Source organism: Anabas testudineus, chromosome 16 (genome assembly GCF_900324465.2).
Source record: "Anabas testudineus chromosome 16, fAnaTes1.2, whole genome shotgun sequence".
NCBI classification, from domain to species: domain Eukaryota; kingdom Metazoa; phylum Chordata; class Actinopteri; order Anabantiformes; family Anabantidae; genus Anabas; species Anabas testudineus.
The window spans coordinates 3,141,900-3,160,447 of NC_046625.1; the positions used below are offsets into that span (position 1 = coordinate 3,141,900).

Genomic DNA, 18,548 nt, shown 5'->3' on the forward strand with positions numbered 1-18,548 from the left:
TGATTGCAGAATAGCAGCAACAATCACCGCAAAATTATCCTTCATCTTCTATGCATTATATGAGCACCCAATCTAATAGGCCCAGCAGCTGAAGTTACAGAGCCTGATAACAATCCCACCAGCTGATCTCACTAAAATCAATACTGGAACCTACTCTGTTCAGTCTGGAGGAAAAGAAACAGAACAAAAAACAAAACCTTTTCGCTCACGGGCTGCTGTTAGCTGGCACATTCACACAGACACAAGGCTGTTCTGTGTCTTTTAATGAAACTCTTGACCCTCAGTTTTCTAACCTCTGTGCCGACAGCTGTTAATCCTGTTTGTTTTATTCAGTCTGCATGTTGCTTTTGAGCACATGGCTGAAATCTAATTGTGATCTGATTATCTGTATGCACACACAGTTCTGACAGATCTTTCAATTCAGCTTTTGGTTTGACTTGTTTTGTTTGACCTGGAAGAATTGAACCATTCAATTAATTTTTTTAACTTAATCACATTTGATACCTTTTCCATTTATTTTTGTCTATAAATCTGTAATCTTGTGATATTGATTTTAACTACATCTCTAAGGCCTATCAGTGGTGCTGATGATGATTGTTCATAAGAAAAACATCTGTGGCCTGACCCCAGTGTGTGGGAAGGTGGGAGTATGTGGTTAGAGGTTGTGTGTAATGTAGCCCAGTCATTTTAAATACTTTTTCAGGGGTGACATCACTCTCTTTACTCCTCCAGGCCACTTCCTGTGACTAAGGTCTGGTGTGATTTGGTGCAGTAGCCACAAGCTTTCACCTAACCAGCTCCACATTCTCTGCCCCTGATTTTACACCAAACAGGTTAATTCACCATAAACCAAAGTGCCAACGCTCTAGCCACACTCTGCTTAATTTGCAGAAGGCTGTGTTTGTTGGTATTTACAGGCCTTCGGTGGCTTTGTTATTCCATGATAGTAGTCGGCAGTGAGCTCACAGCAGCTGTAGCCAGCTGCCTCATTCATCAGGGGTTGGGGAAGGCGGTGCAGTGCAGCTCATCTGCTGTACGACTGAGTCAGTGTGCAGGACATGCTTCACCCATGTCTAAGGATGACAGGAGTTGGCCACAAGCTTCACTCCCCCATGTTCATTCAAACGCTCTGTAGGTGTTGGTTTACTGTATGTGTGCCTGTTAGGAGCTAAGCTTGGTTACAGGAATTCCATGGATGAGTTGCCATTAGTCATCACTGTGTCTGTGTTTGGGTGCTGAACTTGCAAAAATGGATTTTCAGGAAGTTCATCTGTTATGAATCGTTTGCAGTGTGATTGTGTTCTGTGAGAGGTTGCATAAAGAACGACAGTAGTAGTAACTAAAGACGGAGCATTGTTGCTTTGAATCCCATTGTCCCCCATGAACTTCAGATAACTGCAAGTTTCAAAGTAAAGAAAACCTCCAGCAAATATGATGAATGATAAACTACTCACAAATCTGACAAGACGCTGTTAAATTGGTGACATTGGCACAACTAAGGCAGGTTAACAGGTTTACTGTACCTGAACACATCGTGTGCTGTTCAACACACATCCTGAGATCTGTGCTGCTGCTCTGCAAAATGTTTCCTCCATATTGTTATGAAAACAAGTTTTAGATAACCACACAGTTTACCATAAGCGTAGGCATGTTAAACCACATGGTGCATTTGTCTACTGTAAGATACAGTAGCTCACACTCAGTACTGTATATAGACACAGAGTGTGGGTGGAGGTTTGGATGTGGGAACTGAATTATCAAGAACTGGCTTGTCTATATTGGTCTTGAATGTGTAGATGTTTCAGTATCATGTTTGTCTGTATTTCACCACAGTGTCCACATAATGTTTCAGACAAAGTGGAAAAAATAGGAAAGAGGGAAACGAGTGATTCAAGCATCATCGTACAGTGTTGTAGGACAATGAGGCTTTGAGGTCCTTTTCTTATCATCAATAACTCAACACAACCCAACACATGTGGCTCCGTTCACGGCCGCTCTGTGAGCTGTGATGTTATGACAGCAGAGTGACTGAAGAGCTTACACTAAGATGACATAGAGCCCTTCTCCACGGTGGATCTCGGGTCAGTGGCCTCATTTAAGCAAAAGAGACAAACCCCTTAGGTTTTATAGAAGTGTGTTTGCACTGCGGTTGTTTCTCTTCTGGTGCAGATCTCATATTGTTGTTTGTTTTTTGTTTGTTTTTCTCTCACAGGAAGTTTAAGGAGTGATTGTTACAAAACAAACGGGGGTTTCAACCCCTAACCCCCCACCAACCCCTGCATCTTCAAACCCAGCCATCAACATCCAGCCTACAATCAGAGGGAGAGACTGGCAGACACCTGTCTGTAAGTTGTTAACACTTTAATATACACAACAGCAAACAGCACAGAATGAATCCATTATAAAAGCTCTTTAAACTCATATTAAACTCATATGTGGTGACGTTAAATTAATTTTGTGCAATTTTTAGCGTGTGTGTTTTTAATGTATTTAGTACAGCTTTTAGTGTCAAGGTCCAACATTTCTCCTCATTTTCTAATGATAGATACACATTGAATCACAGCCTTTCCACACAACACCATAGGTTATTAAATGAATGTAGGAAATAATGGTCATATTTGTGTCCTGTAATTTGAAGTGCGTACCCCGCGAGGCTCAGATTGGCCACAGTAATGGCGAGAAAACCGTCTGCCAGTTAATAGCCTTCCGCAAATACTACCTGATTGTATAAGCCAGTGCAGGTTGTGCTTTTGAAGTGTTTTTCCAAAATGGCAAAAAGACTCTTGAGAGCTTTCAATCACATCTGTGCTTCACACACCCAGCTTTACAAATAAACAAGTAAAAAACACATTGTTTTTCCAGGACTAGCACAAGCTTTGCTTGCACGAGCCCATGTTTGCAGCGATCTGACAGTTGGAATGCTCACGTTGGGCTGCGTCTTTATTCATCCCCCTTTGGCGTTATTGTGCTGTGATCCCTCTTTTGGCTGGCCATGCATATATGTGTGACATGGGACATTGTGCAATACTGTGCTTCAGTTAAATAAATAGAATTCCACCACTCCCGCATTGCTTTTTGCTGTCAGCAGCAAAACAATACATTTAGGTCGAGTATACAGGAATGAAGTGTTTAACTGGACCACCGACACCGTGGTGGCATGAAGGCCCTGATGCGGACAGCCATTTTCTGCCTGTCATTATTGATGACACAAAGACGTATCAAAGGGGGTGAAATGAGACAGAACATCAATCAGTGCGTGTGCACAGGCGTGAAACATGATCAGACCACTGAGTTGAATAGAGGTATTATCGTGCCAAGAGTGTGAGCGAGAGAGACGGAGGCAGAAAGAGACTGAGTGGCATTGCTTTCATATCTTGTCACCCACTCACTTAACAATGTAAGAGCTGTGTCCTTCCCACTATAAGCGAAGCATAGTTTGATGCATAGTTTGGATGCATGAACATTTGTTCGTGGCCCACATGCTTTACACAGAAAAAGAAAAAACCTCTTTGTGGACCAAACTGAAAAGTTCTTGGCAAATCTTTATCTCAGTTTGCACAACTTGCTAATTAGCTGGATGTGATTGATAACAACTTAATGTTAGTAACACTACTCTACCCCCCACCACCTCTCTGTAGTAACATAGTTTGAGCACCTGTCTTTTCAGTAATCAAATTAAGGACACATTCCTCCATGCGTGTACCACACTGAGAATGCAGCTGTCTGTTAGTTTTTGCTGTTTTGTTTTTTAATTATTTTTTTTTAAGTTAAGTTTTTCTGTCACTTCTTTCCATCCTTCAAAAAGCCCGGAGAAAAAAGATTGGCAGACAGTGTAGATGTGACACGAGGTCGTGGTTTGGATTTGACACAGGGTGTCACATGCATGTGGTTTGAACGTGAGCCAACTCGGTCACCAGGACACCTCCTGTGTATATTTCTTGTCTTTACCCTGTGATAAACTCCAGGTGACCTCTCTCACTTCTCGCCCCCAGGGCTGCAGTCTTTGTCTGTGCCCTTTTTTCTCCTTCTTCCCTTTTCTTCTTCATGTTCTTCCCCGAGTTGTGCTCTTGTTCAATGTTAAATGAGGGCACGGCCACACTTGAATGTACTGTGACAAATTGGCACAGAGGAGGCAGATGGTGATGGGGAGGAGACTGGTTGTCATGCCATTTGCTGCAGCGACATGAATTGATCTCCGTGCCGCAGAGCAGCCACACATGCTCCGCTTGTGTAATCCTGACTTCAGTTACCCCATGTGCACACACCCACTCACCCACACACCCCAGCAATTTCTGACACACATGCCACCCTACACCAGCCTTCCGTCCCCATTAGTATCAATGATGTGTGCAGCAGAGGCGTTCGCTAACTGTCAGAGGCTCTCTGCTTGGCTCCACTCGGAGAGGCGAGGGGACGCAGAGGGATTTTGACAGAGAGACAGAGCTCAGACTAATGGTAGGCTGGTGGGACTCATGGAGCCACAACACACAGCCTACTACAGAGACACATACCGTCACTGATGTACTGTACATGTCAGCAGGCTGTTCTATTTACAGTGCTGCTGTCTTAACGATGTTTACCCATGAGGCTTTGGTACAGCTTGACTAAAATCCCCATGGGTGTTTTTCATTGCAACATGACTCCTGGTAAGATCACAGTTTGTCTGACAGGACTGGCATTGTTCATTAGACTGTGTCTCAGGGATGCGGAAATCTTCCCCCAATCAGATTTTCTTTACAGCTGCATTGGGTAGGTTTTAAAAATACCCCAAACCTGTCTTAGATTAAATGGGAACATTATGGTAGCAGCGGGGAGCGGTATCTTAACTATCGCAGAAGGTGAAAAATCACTTTACTTGTTAATCTTGGATCTTTTGACCCTTTTGCAGAAACCATCATAGGTTATGTTGATAAATGTGAGTTAGCAGAGATTTGTCTTGATGCAGCTTAGATTAAAGTTTACCATCTTCACAGAACGGCTCAAGGACAGCACCAGCTTTGCCGGAGGATCTAGATATTTATATATTTTAGTGAGATTTTTAAACATTTATAATAAAAATACTCTTGATATAATGGGTAACAGAGATGAAACTCATTTAAGGAACATTCTTTGATGCTAGTTTGACTTTAGTTTGACCTCTTATTTCCTCCTATTGTTTACTAAAGTGGAAGAATAGTTGATTGTTTACCAGTCACTCTCTTCTTGCAGCTGGCCCATAATTAGCTAGCTGCCGTTACTAATAAGTGGCAGGACTTGTATTTTAATATAGGTAATTCATGTTCTGTTCTCACAAATTCAGAAATGGTTTAAGTTTCAAAGGTTTGATTTGCAAACACAAGACATTTAATGAAATGTCTCAGTTTGTGCCTGCTGCCTCTGCTAACGTTCCTAACTTATCACCATCTCTTTTCTAGAGTTAAAAAGGAGAAAACCAATCTGCAAGTCACAACAAGGCTCTAAATTGAGTTGACCGTACAAAATACAATGAATTTCAAATGAGGGGGGTTTGTTAACAGATCAGATTCTCTTTTCATTTAAAACCTGCATTTGGTCTTTGGGTGGGAGGATGGGATAATTGCTGGCTTTAGCTCCCCTCACCTGCAACGTGACAGGATAACTTTCCCACGGTTGCTTAATATTCTGAGATCCTGCAAGCCTTAAGCAGAGATATCGATCAGCAGATGTGATGTATTCCCTGCCTTCCTAACAGGCATCTGCAGAGTCATCTGAGTGGGAGTTGTGATGCTCCTTCAGCATCTCAGGCCACCAGAGAAAACACAAAAGGTAGATGATGAAAACTGAGAAAACAAAAGAGCATAGTTCTCAAATGGTTGATGCACGTTGAGGATTTCTCAAGCAAAGAAAAGAAATACATTCTCTGATTACCATTCAAGCTGGTGTTCACCAGTGATCTGATGAGCTTTAGTCCAGTGTCCACAGTGAAACGTGCCTCTCAGACTAATATTTTGACTTTAAAGAAACTTTTTGCTGATGTTCAAGTTTAACATGAGCTAATTATCCTCACATGGGGCAGCTCCAGTGATGCAACATCTCGGGGAGAGTTGAACTGGCCAGCTTAGCAAAAAAGAAAAAGGACAAACCTCACAGCATGCAGTTCTTTATGAGATGTCCACACACTATTAGACACTCGGAAAAGCTGGAGAAGAGCCAGTTTGCTAGAGAATGCACACAGATGCATTTGCGTGTCGATGCTCGAGCACAGACAGCAAGCTGTGCGGAGAAAAACAGCCCTTCGTTTGTGATAACAGCTCTTTCACTGTCAGCACAAACAATCTGCAGACCTTACTCCCCACAAACCTGACTGGTGGTCACATTTGCCATATTTGTGGAGAAACAAAAAGCTCCCAGAATATGAAGTGCAAAAACAAATGTGGAGCAGAGTTTAAATCATCTCCTTGTAATGGGGAAAGAAATCTTTTAGGTTTATAACATGACTTCTACAATGTCAGGACACGTGGCTGCACAGCACTTAACCTAAACATCTGTGTAAGGAACAACACTCTGTGTGGATGTGTTTTACGTTTACCTGCATCATTTTATCCTGAGTAATAACTTGATCCCTGTGCTCAGGTTTAGTAAATTTAGATAATGAGGGTGGGATCACTTAAAGTTAAGGTGAAAGTCAAGACGTCCTCTAAAGCTCAACTCCAGACTGTTTATAATTACAGTTCAAATGAGCAAAGGGTTCACAATTTAATATATTTGTGTTTTGAACAACACATAAAGGTCACAAAACAGCGAATCGTCTTTCAGAGTTGGTTGAAAATTAGGTTTAATTTATGGTAATATTCTACTCTATTGAATAATGTTTATTTTGAGGGCAAAACCCAAATTAATTTAATTATAATAAAGTTAATATATTTACCCATTAACGTTCTGTCAGTTTTACCCTTCAGATAACTCATGCGCACATTAAAATTGATCTATTTAGACAGTTGGCCGTGGTTCATAATAGCTGTTTGAGATCGAATAGAGTCTCTGGTTTTCAGCTTTTAGTTGTTTGCACTTCTCAGCTTGACACTGTCTGGCTGGACATACTTGCCAAAGTGAAATGGTGATTCCCCACCCTCTTTTTTGTGCCAAAATAATATCTGAACAGGCTAAACATTGTGACAGTGCTGGGAACCAGCCAGCTAAGATGGATCAAAAATCCACACCGTTATGAACCAAACTTCAATTTCTTTGCAAGGCAGTGAAAGATATAAGGCTCTCAGGCCTGGCTGAAGCCAAAAGATTTGGAGGCGAGAGGCGAGAGCAAGCCTCAAAGGCTTGTGTTTTTAATGACAGAATGTGCTCCATCATTGAGAAGACTGATTAAGAACCGCTTGTGTCATGGCCCGGGCAGCAGTGGCATATGGCCGAAGGGCTTAAGCACAGTGAGAAGACATCTGCAGTACCAAATCACTGAGACACAAGCAAGGGAAATGAAATCACAGAGATTAAAGTGAATCTGCCTCATTCCTCTTCTGGAGAAATGGCTCATTTGTGAATACCAGCCCTTTTGAGTTTGATTGTGTTATAGTGTAGCACAGTTGAATGACAGATTAGTTTAACTGGCTCTTAAATGGAGGAATTCGGTCAGTTTTGAGCCTTGAACACTTCAGTCTGATTGTGGAATAAAGATTCATATTTAAGAGTCAGGATGTGCTTTACACAGCACCAAATTCCCCCGGGGGTGACAGTTTTATTACAGTTACAAATATGCCAGCACAAGATGTCAAGATGAGCCGTCTTTCATTGTGCCCAGGCGTGACTGTAAAGCAAGTTGTAACGCTCCCTTTGTTTCTGGAAAGTGTGGATCTGCTCTGTGGTTCCCTTTAAACCACTTTTTTGTTTTGATTCTGGGTTGCAGCCAGGCCACAGGCCACAAATGTAAAAAAAAAAAAAAAAAGAAATCAGCGTAACAAAGAGCTTCACACAATTTAGCATGTACAACTGAAGGAAGTGTTAATGGGTGTGTTAGAAGACTTTCATAAACAAACATTAAAATTTCATATTGGAAATACTCCTCCTCATGTTTAGTTCATAGTACTTTTTACTGCTCTCTTGCTTCTGATTGGTACATTATAGTAAAGTTTCAGTCTGTTTAATATCATTAACATCAGCATTTTCTTTTCCAAGTGCTATTTGCCAGTATATACACTACAGCAGGAAGATGTAAAAACATTAACATATTTGTCATGTTTAAGATCAGACTGCTTCTAACTCAAAATGCAGAATTTAAAATGTTGCTGTTGGTAAATGTCTCAAATTAAAAACAAATACAGTAAACCTAACCAATCTGGGCGCTGTAGCAAATATGGTGGAGAAATGTATTGTAATTATGTGACCAGACTCTCAGACATTACGCAAATATATTCCTTTGCTTTCCTTCTGAATATAATTGAGTTTGTGCAAATTTCTTTGGCACCTAAGTCGTAGGAGTCCTTTACATATCCCAGAGGGTTCCCCCTAGAACACCTCATAGAACAGCCAGTCGGGGTACACATCTCTCTATTTACCTTTCTGTTCATTTCCTGATTCTCCAAACTATCAGTCAACTTGGGTAAAAGACTGTCTCCTCAGTTTGGCTTTTGAGTTTTTAATGTGTCGTCTTCTTGCTCGGTTTTTACAACGTTCTCAACAATGCCATTGCTTTTCTTCTCTGAGGCAAGTGATTTGTGCCAATTACCGACAGAAGATACATTTTCATAGCTCTCAGGTTCATCAGTACCCAGCACATTGGATTGAAGAACAGCACGGCACCCGCTCCACAGAGCCTCACACATAATGAAAAATATGCAGCGATTGAGCATGAAGGTCAGTGTGGTGGAGGATTTCTCAAGAGGGCTGAAAAAGTCATCTGCAGAGTGAGCAAATAAGGCCAGGTGGCTGATGAACTCCAGGAATAGTTTGACAAACCCTATCACCAGTGTCAAATTAAAGTGTCAGCGGCTGCCCTACGTGGAATCACATTTCCTGTGTTGTTCGGTGATAAGCCCTGCCACTGATATGACCACATGGTTGTCTGCAGAACAGTCTGAGAAGGCCATGAGGACAGAGGTACAGTAACAGGAGACCGGGCAGATGCTTGTCTCCAAGTATTGATTGGGCCAGACGACTGTTACAGTCACTAACGCAGCCTCGGCAGGCCGAACAGGCTGAACAGGCGGGGTTGGAGGCTACCTCTCCTTCATCCAGCAGCTGAAAGGAGCGGTTTTTAAAATTTGACGTGACCTACTCTTTGATAGGAAGAGCAGATTAAGGAGTAGGTTTTCTGGGTGCACGCTTCCTTTTGCTATCACACAATCAAAGATACTGAGCTTCACTGCGTCAGTCAGAGGCACAGGCTGCTCATAAATACAGTACGTTTTCCCAGTGCTTATATGACACAGCACGCGTCTTTGTTTTTCCTGAAGTGGCTTTCTGTCACAAACCTCTTGGCAGCAACAGCAACTATACATAAATAATGGCCAACTGTGCATAAACTTGGCACAGAGGCTGAAGAGATTGTTGTGGTGTGGGTGTCAGTTCAGCTACGGTTGTTAGAAATTAAGATTTTAATTGTGATGGAGGAAAGTTTTTTGTCATTGTCTTGAGTTTTTAAACTAATACTGATGATAATTTTAAAACCAGAATAGAATTGACGTCAGAAAAAAAAAATCAGAACGAGAATCGGTTCCAAATGATTCAGCCCTGTATGCAGTTGGTAGAAATGAGACGTGCACCAAAAGAACCAGTATAGAATACTTATTAATTTTAAATATCAAATGTGAAATTGTCAATTCCCACTTAGAAACACCATATGAGATGCTATTGAGATTGCTGCGTCATGCAATCAGCACCACTAGCTGTTGAGTCCAAAGATCTTTCACTGTGGCTGTCACCAATCGTAATACGTCATCCTAAATACCTGTAAGAAACATCCCAGTAGAAGCACACACTTTCTTTCTCTTATACACAGACACATTCAGCCTCTTGTCAAGTAAGCCACAAGAGTAATGGCCCCAGGTCTCCTCCTGAACACAGACTAATGAGAACCTCAAATTCGACAAGCACAGTGCATTTATCATGCACTCACGCTTAATGACACTATCATCCGGGCTCAACAGCGCACTCACACCAGTATGTAGCACCATTATAGATGGCCCCGTTTGTCCCCTCACTTTGCTGTTATTATAACTGCTTGGTCAAAGCTTGGTCAGAGTTTGTGGTACGTCTGCTGCAGGGACCCTTTGTTTTCTTTCTGTATGGTTTCTTATGTTTAGTTTCCCACTCAGTGTGAGCTGATGTGTTGTAAACCTTTTTTTATTCTCTTCGTGTTTGTCCAAAAACCAAAACGGAGACGAGTTGAACAATTCTGTTCGACAGTGGTGAGTAAGTCGACAAATGAATACTACACGCTGCTCTATGGAGTTTTGCAAATTACAAAATTTGAGAATATTTAAAAAGTGCCAGACATCTGCATATTGATAAGTAACATATTGCTTATATTCAGTGATTCATAGGAAAATTTTGAGTTACCATTTTGTGCAATTTATTTACTCGTGTCAATGAACTAATTACATACTAAACACAATTCCTGTGTAATCCTCAGTGTCAGTTACACTGATCGTTGTTGGGAAGCAGGAAGGATGATTTGAGCCCTTATTAGATGGTCCTAAGCAGGCCCTGTCGTCTCTAATGACTGTTGGGGTTTAGACAGACATACAAGCTTATCCTCCTTAAGTGCTGGAAAGGCTATATTATCTTAGCTCAGATCCAGGCTGCTTTAACACACGACTCAGACACCTTAGAAGCAAACAGCCAAGTCTCTGATGTAGAAACACTTCAGTGCTGCTGAGATGGTAAAGGCACCGTGTTGTCAGAAGAACAGAACAACAGTGATTGATGCCTCTGATGCCGCCTCTGTGAATGAGTGCAATTAGATCTGTCAGACTGGAGGCTCGGCCTAATTATTGGTCGTCAGGTCTATTTTGGATGGTTAATATAACAGTAGTTTACTGGAGCTGGGATTATTTCTGTAACTCAAATCCATCAACTACAGATATAAGACAAATATGTATATGTGAGCATAACAATGAAAATAATCATTTAATCATTTGATGCCATTTCAGATCAGATGAAAAGTGTAACTTCATTAAAAGTCATGAAATGTCAAGTGAATATTTGCTTCACATGAACCAACAATATTATTTAAATGCATATATTCTTTTAAATTATTAATTTGATATTTATGCATTACAGCTAATTTAGTTGTGCAGAAATATTAAACCAACTGTAAGTTATTTATCAGTTGGCCTCTGCTGGTTTTCTGTTGCTAAATCATTTGGAAAAAAGAGGCAGGTAGAATCATTAACGCGATGGTACATTTGGTCCTCAACCATTGTTAACTTAATGTGTTCAGTGACTTTAGTATGGGACAAATCCTACTAGGCTTTGTTGCTTAGGCTTAGCTGCATCTCAAATGACATTTAGCCTAGCAGAGCAAAGTAGACAATCTTAAACCACAAAATCTATACAGTTCACAACATGGCTAAATACAATGCATACCATCATGTTGTCAGTAAAGCAGCATCATCTAAAATAGGTGAAATAGTTCATTAAATCCAAGTTTCAAACTTCTGCATCTCATGAACATCATATTTGTCTCATTTGATGACTTGAGCAGCACTGATAACGTGGTGTTGCCTGGGAAGCTGAGTGATGTTAAAGCAGGACCTGCCAGTCTGACACTGGGTGGTGGGATTGATTGTATGGCTGATTCCAGACTAGTGAGCTGTGAGACACTGTCATTACGCTCTTCTTCTTCCTCTTCTTCCTCGTTTAGATTTACTGTCTTTCCCACTGTCACTGTTCATGATGCATTCCTCTGTTTCATGCCCCAGCTCCTAGCGTCTTCCTCCCATGTTTCATGACGCAGTGTAGCCTTTGATGAGGTGAGAGGAGCCACGCTGCTCCTTGGTGTATGATTGCCCATGGCCATTGACTTATCTTAGAAGAGACAGAGTTGTTAGAGCCATAAAATGAGATAAACTGAGCTTGAAAGCTTCTAGGTCTTGCAGTATGTGTTTAGATGATATCATCAGTGAGAGACGGCAGTAATAAAAGTGAGGTCAGCTGCCACCGTGGGCTACTGCCCTGAAAGGTAGCACTGTCCTGATAAGACTTCTGTCTCTTCTCATTTCTCCTCCTAAAGCTTCTGGCGTGTGATGAAGCTGACGTGTGGATGTCGGCTTAGAGCAGAAAAGGCATCTAATAATTGGATGCGTGCTCTATGTACAGACACTGTTTGTCCCAAAGACAATGATAAAGTGTTTAATCTTCCCAGGAACAGCGAACCACACAGGCATGATGATGCCATTATCTCTGTGAGGCACTCTTGCCGAGAAGCCTCACTCTTACCCTTGATTTATATTTCCCTTCATCAGCATCGACCACTCAGATTGCAAAAATCATTCATTTATAAAAGCAAGGCTCGCTGCTTTTGTACTTGTTCAAATGAAATTCACCAAATGTACTTCTGTTACACATTCTTTTGGTAGCTTTCTTCCCCCCCTTCTTTCTCCTTATAATCTTGTTGGGGTAATGTGACAGGGATGGATCTTCCGGGTGACGGCTGCGTGATTGCCTCTGCTAAAAAGGGATAAAGTCAGTGGAAGAATCTTCACAGCTATTTATCTTCCTTTGATCAATTCACAACTACACTTTCTTCCTGTGTTTTATCTTTTGAGTAGAAAGCTCGGTTTTGGCATACCAAAAAATTCAACCTCTTCTTTTGTCAAGGCTAGCATAAAAAAGCAGGAGGCCATCCCATTTCATCATAGTCAAATGAAAGATTTTCACACCGAGTGAAGACAGCAGTGATTTGTGCAGGAAACTAGATATTTGATGTCCCTTCAGCACTTGTAGAGTTCCCTGATTTGAATAAACCAAACTGTAGAGAGATGCCACTCATGATTCACTTATCGTCGAGAGGGAATAAAAGTTCCGGTAGATTGATAATTCATGCAGGATGTCTTTCAAAATAGGAAGTGCAATGAGTTTAAAATGCAAACGGTGCAGCAAGCTAATTGGTACCACAGGGGAGATGGAGATCAAAGAGCCTCTGTGTTAATAGAGAAGTCTCACTCACATTTTGTCCGCCACTGTGTTAACGGACACAAAGCCACCGTGAAGTCCTCAAAGTGGTGGTCCTCAGCTGAAGCATGCTTCACAAGAGCAAAATGAGACTCTCCACTCCATTTCTCCATTTGTTGTTAATGTCGACTGTGCATGATTCTGGCTTGGATACAGTTTTGTCAAACCAGGTAAATGTAATGGAAAGTTTTTATTTTATCAATCAAAGTGTGGCATAGAAAATGGCATCAGAATCAAGATAATCCTCCAGCAAACAGCTCAAAGTTACTGTAGTTGTCAGGTCAGTGACGCATGCTGCCATTTAGACATGTTTACTGTACAAGCAGTTGTATTTTCGTTGTCATATTGGCACGGCTCTGCTGACGTGAGATTTTCTTCTTGTTTCCCAGAATTTCTTTTGAATGCATACTGTTTACTGTGTTGACAGCAGAGTCTGTGCTTGGCAAGCCTCTAGTAAGCACTGTCTATAGTTAAGTCTAATCAAAGAATTAAATATATTGCTAACTATACATGCATGTAGATGTGCAGGAGTATTCACAAACAGGCCAACCACTTACTCCAGTCCAGTCCTCTTCCCTTCCCAGTTTTATTTCTAAACCTTTGGGGGGTTTAAGAAGGCCCACAAACATATTCACCTGCTTCACATTACTACCATTTTTATGTTACTTCTCATAACATTAGTAAGTATAAGTGAGTAATTCATTAGTGTAAATTCACCCACCTGTTCTGTTGAAAAGCTGCTGCATCCAACTAGCCTGTGCCTCTCTTCGTGCCCTTGTAGATGGTCAGCAGTTTTGTGTGAATCATGACAGGCTTAGGCTGCACAATAGTGTGTGAAGCATTTTGGGACAGGAGATTATATCTGCTCTTTTGTTGGTTTAACCAGCCATTTTTCTCCATTGGTTTTGCATAAGAGCAGATGACAGTGTACAGCATAAAAGGAGAGATTTTGCATTTTCCCAATGCATATACAGATTAATCAGTTTATAGAGGAGATACTGATCGACCGAACTGTTAGGTTACCCATACCTGTTCATAGCATATTATTTATTGCATTGTAAATTTCCTTAGTGATGATTTATGATGCCACAGAATGTTTGGCCACTGTCTTTCATTTCATGTCCCAGTAATGCATGTCATAGGATTATCACATGAAATTTTATTTATAGCGTCCAATATCACAAATTTCAAATTGGCCTCAAGGGGCTTCACCATCTGTACAGCATATAATACCGTCTGTCCTCAGACCGTCAAACCCTCTGTTTGTGATTTCAATTTTAATACACAGTTTTTCTGAAAATGTCTGTGTTGAATGAATCAAATGATGCAGTTTGCTTTAATTCAGTGATTCCTTTTAGTAGTAACACTTTTCTCACCCACCTCTAAACCTCCCCAAGGGATTGTCCTCAAGTTAATACATTGTCTGACTTTGGTTGTTGGCTCTCTGAAGAAGAAAGGTAAAAATGGAAACACGCAAAATACAGACAACAACAATGCTCAGTCTGCTTTCCCTCTTGCTCTGCATTTCACATCAGTAGCCTCGGGGGGTATCCAATTATGACGCCCTTGAGGGAATGACGGTGCTTGGATTTCTGTCAATACAGGGTTCAGGTACTGTTTCTCAATAACATTCTGAATTATTGATGACGGAGAGATTGAGAGGAGAAGGGGGTAGTTAACGTTCGCTTTTATGTATGAAGAGGAGAAAGGGAGATGGGTTAGCACAAATGCCTCCCAGAATATTTTAAACTGACCTGTTTGATTAGATGACCCCAAGGAAAGACTTGAAAATTCCATCAGTACCAGAGAAGATTGAAGGTGGATCCTGATTGACAAGGAGCAGAGAACGGTCAGGGAATTTTAGGTATATCTGAAGATGAATTTAAATAATTAACAGAAGACAGACAAATGAAGAAGATTGCACTGGTGCAAGCCCGATCCTCCTTCCACTGATAGTCCTCTGGGTATTTTTTTTTTTTTCTGTCCACTGCAAGTAGACATGAAGACGATGGATGATGCCTGCAGCGGTTTTGCAGATCGATCAGAGAATCGTCTCACTGTCTGAGTCGTGCATAGATCCCTCTGTGTGAAGTCTGGCCAACTCGCTGTCTGAAGAAAGATGTCCTGAGAGTAGGCCCGACTACCGGCAGTGTTACTTTTCACTGAGAGTGATATCCATGCATAGAGCAGTTGGACAACAATTTCTACTCTTATTCAATACTGGATGTTGAGTGAGACTCCAATATTTGTATCATTGCTCTCACAACTGATGTGTACGTCACATCAGTACAATATTGGAATAGTTTCCGGAACTTTTGTTGGTGCTTGCTGTCAGCTTGGTTTTACTGTGACATCAATCCTCTAAAGATCTGCCACAGAAGCTTAAGTATGAGCCAGGCTCTAATCTGTGGGGATTCTTCGATGAGGACAGAGTAGAGTAGTCTGACATGGGGTGACAATCAATGGCCTCTGTGACAGGACAACCCGTCACTTATCTGAACTCTGTGGGCACTGAGGTTAAAGCAGCATTCCCATGGGAAGAGCCTGAGTGGCATTGATGGCAAGGAGGGTCCCAACCTCCCCTGACAGACACATCTCATCCTGGATACCATCTTGCCCTCTGCCTGCCATGGCACAATGCAGACACTCAGAGAATGAGACTACATTATACTGAGGCCAGTCTGTTGACATACTAATCCAAGAACTAAAGGACCACAGGGACAATAGATTTTTTTTTTATTCTTTTATCCTTGATAAATGGCAAGAAGCCAGCCATCACTCCTTTCTGACCAGGGAGGCTAATGGACTTTTTAAAATGTTGCCACAAAGATCCACTGACACCATTCTTTTCTTTCCCACTGCAAGGCCTTTGAAGTACACCAAAATGCCCAGCTTCATTGTTTGTATTCAACCACTCGGCTTAGATGTCTCAGCTGTGCCAAGCATTTATACAGAGCATCTGCCTGCTCAGCGACACCTAATACTGGAAATGTTAAACCCTGATATCTGACTTAAGAATAAAAATAGAGGGGCGAATAATGCTATAAAGCCACTCACACTGTTTGCAATTGTGGCTTGATGTAATGTTTTCTTTTTTTGAAAGTTTTTGTTTTTTTTCTATAAAGAAAGTAGCAGGAATCATCAAAAGAACCTACAGAGAAGATCTTGATATGTAGTGATCTTATATTAGTGCTTTTCTCCTGTTCTTAATTGGACCTTGTTTGTAACTATGCTAGAATTGACTAATTTACACCATATGTAACGATAATCTGAAAACTAGTGTCCTGCAGTGGTTGTTCTCTCAATTATTTAATAGTGTTCCTTGATCACAATTCCAATTTGCTGCAACAAATTGGCAGCAGGCCTTGGGAACTAGGTATCTATATGGTTAGCCATTGGAACTCTAATTAGCAAAGTTTCTTCCGTCTGAGAGGATAAACACACAGCTTGCTGAAAACATACAGCAGGGTCCTATCGGATATTTTATAGTTTTGTGACTACTCAGGGTCAATATTCACTAACTACTGTATGTACAACCCTTGAGAAACATTTTTCACATCATCTGTTATGTTTGAATGTCAGCTCTGTTTGTGTCTGAGAAGGATGTGAGCGCTAAGAGGGGGAAAAAGCTCTGTGCAGATGAGTTGTGATTCGTGTCATGGGACTGCAATGAGATTGGTGATCTGATGAACCTTCCAAAAGGAGTTTGAGGAGGGACAATATGGCTCAGGCCTCAACAATGAAATGTTTGTCTCACTGTGCACCATTCATATCATGTGTTGTTTTTCTTCCTGTCACATTAAAATTCCCATGTGGTTGTTTTGACAACAACAAAAAATCATCAGACAGATTTCTTTATACCAGTGGAAAACAAGACAACTTGACACCCTATTATTTCCTAATAGAAAAATAACATTTGATTAAACAGAATTCATACAATATTTAGTTTTGCCAGTGCTGTAAAAGTATGTCTGTTTCCATAAACATATTTAAATACAAGGACCAAAAAGGTTAAAAACATCTCTGGCATATTACCATGATGAATACAGCCAAATGAGTTTGAGAGTACTACTACTACCACTGACTCAGCAACCATGAACTGTGGAGCAGCTGAAGTCTTGTATCCAACAATCAGAACCATCGAGTAAAAAAGTGTGATCAGAAGTGATGTAACACCAATGTATGTAATGTAAACTGTAAATGTAAGTGGTAAACATGTCTTAGTCCTAATGTTTCAGAGTGCGTTGCAGCCATTAAACTATACATTTACTTGTATTTTAATAATACAATGAAGATGGTCACTGAAAACCTTTGTCAGAATTTATTTTTTAAATTAAAGAAAATTAACTTATCACTGATTTTGTTTCTATTGTATTCTATAGAATTATTTTCGTGACGGGGGTTTGTATAAAACTACTGTCTACATTCATACTGAATTATTTTCACCATCATCCTGGTGCTACATTGGAACCCAGGGCCTTGTTTTTTTTTGTTTTTTTTTTGCAATGGCCAGCTGAGACCTGAGGCTAATATGGCTAATTTTGTCTGAAATTATCAAGGAGACCACGGATCTTCTCACTTATTATGCTGGTCAGTGTGTACCACAAAAATGTCAGACTGAAGGACAGTGAGACATAAAAATGCCAACAGCCGAGAGGCGCAGGAACGTCTAGGTGCACAGAGGTATACTGAATAGGTAGAGTCTGTTCTGTCCCTCCAAAGCAGGTGGATTAGCGAGGTCACAGAATGTGAGAGGTTGTTTCTGAATTAGCATAATGCTGTGCTACTGAGATGTGTGCAACAGGTGTTTCCAGGAAACACACGTCCCAAGAGCCAACAGGTGCACACAGCGCAATGCACTTGATTGAGGATAAAATAGAAATTTAGATTTTAAGTGTCAGTTTTTATAGGACTGTTATCTCTAGCCAAGTGGGGGCTATAGAACATAAAAACATGACTTGCAAGAGTTTATGTATAAATTTATGACTCTATGGCCTCAGCCATGTAAACCTATAAAGAGTAAGACTTTCTTATTGTTTAAATCTCATTTGGGCATTAACCCAGTAAAAGATCATGAGACTCAACAGTGGATACGTCTAAATAAAAAGAGTGTGAGATAATCAGTAGTGTGCCTGAGCATCCAGACATCCCTGTCCAAAGAGACAACTGCCAAGGTCTCTCAGATAGCTTGATAAGCTCAGATCATTAAAACCAAAATGCTCCAAGCCATCGTGTTCAAGCCCTGTAACACACAGAGCAAACATGGGATGGGTTAAGCGGGGGCTCATTTCCCTTTGACTGCTGTAAGCTCGTCAGCTGTCCACTCCCTGCTTAGATTGCTCAGGATCATGTGAACTGAATAGGCTTTGTAGATACTGTAGGTAGATTCAAGGATTAGATCCTGACAC

General features: G+C 41.0%; 1 protein-coding gene across 3 annotated transcripts in view; it reads left to right on the plus strand.

The window, feature by feature from the left end:
* sema6e (sema domain, transmembrane domain (TM), and cytoplasmic domain, (semaphorin) 6E) overlaps nt 1-18,548 on the plus strand; it is a 122,630-nt gene that overhangs the window by 48,404 nt on the left and 55,678 nt on the right. For all 3 annotated transcript variants that reach the window (XM_026370838.1, XM_026370840.1, XM_026370839.1), the window contains one exon: nt 2,213-2,345. The gene's annotated coding sequence lies outside the window, so the exon portion shown is untranslated. The remainder of the gene's footprint in view (nt 1-2,212; nt 2,346-18,548) is intronic.